Raw genomic sequence first — 831 nt, forward strand, 5'->3', positions numbered from 1 at the left:
AGGAGGAGGCTGCAATGCTTGGTAAGAAATGTATGCATTATCCTGCCCATGTAATTGTAGCCCCTCTGTACAGTATGTTCTCAAATAAAATAAAATACAATTAAAAAAAATTGCAAATGTGAGCAATCGACCAAACAATATTAGCTTTTCCCAATATACACAGAATTTTAGAGAAGTAAGATCAATAACATTTTTAGGAACAATAAGGTTTCCTAGTTACAAACAGTCAACCAAGGATATATGCCTGTATAAAGATTGCATCAATAACTACTTAAATTTACAGGATACTACATGCTTCAGCAGGACGTTTACCCAAATTACTACAATATAGAGATTATCATGGCACTTGCACAAGGATGATATGAAAATTTGTGAAATATTCCATATTTTTCATTCTTGAGATGCAAGAAATGAAAAACAGTCATTAAAAAATTTATTACAAAAATACAAGTCGTTATGTCGAAAAATGAACTTTACAACTTTGTGCTGGTGGAGGGGTAGCAGGGAGGATTGAGTGGGGAAGCAGGGGAAGGATGGGAATGGATGGGAAGGGTAAATACAGGAGGAGGCTACAATGCTTGATAAAAAATGTACTCATTATCTTGCCCATGTAATTGTAACCCCTCTGTACAGTATTTTCACAATAAAAAATTTAAAAAGGCAAATGTAACAATATATGTAATTCATTGAACTGAAAGTTAGTTTGACATCAGTGTGTTAAATCCTCACCTTAGAATGGCCTTTACATAGCATAATCTTTACAAAACATTTGAAATTGGATAACATTGTCATTTTATCCCAAAGAAATAAAATACTATAAGGACCTAGGAA

The 831-nt window shown here is 33.1% G+C and overlaps 1 pseudogene; it reads left to right on the forward strand.

Annotated features, from left to right (window-relative positions):
• The first annotated feature begins 291 nt into the window (after nt 1-291).
• On the forward strand, nt 292-391 carry LOC138803097 (U6 spliceosomal RNA; annotated as a pseudogene).
• The last annotated feature ends 440 nt before the right edge of the window (nt 392-831 follow it).

The sequence above is a fragment of the Dipodomys merriami genome, unplaced genomic scaffold, assembly GCF_024711535.1.
Source record: "Dipodomys merriami isolate MVZ:Mamm:240054 unplaced genomic scaffold, mDipMer1.0.p SCAF_3325, whole genome shotgun sequence".
Taxonomy (NCBI): Eukaryota; Metazoa; Chordata; class Mammalia; order Rodentia; family Heteromyidae; genus Dipodomys; species Dipodomys merriami.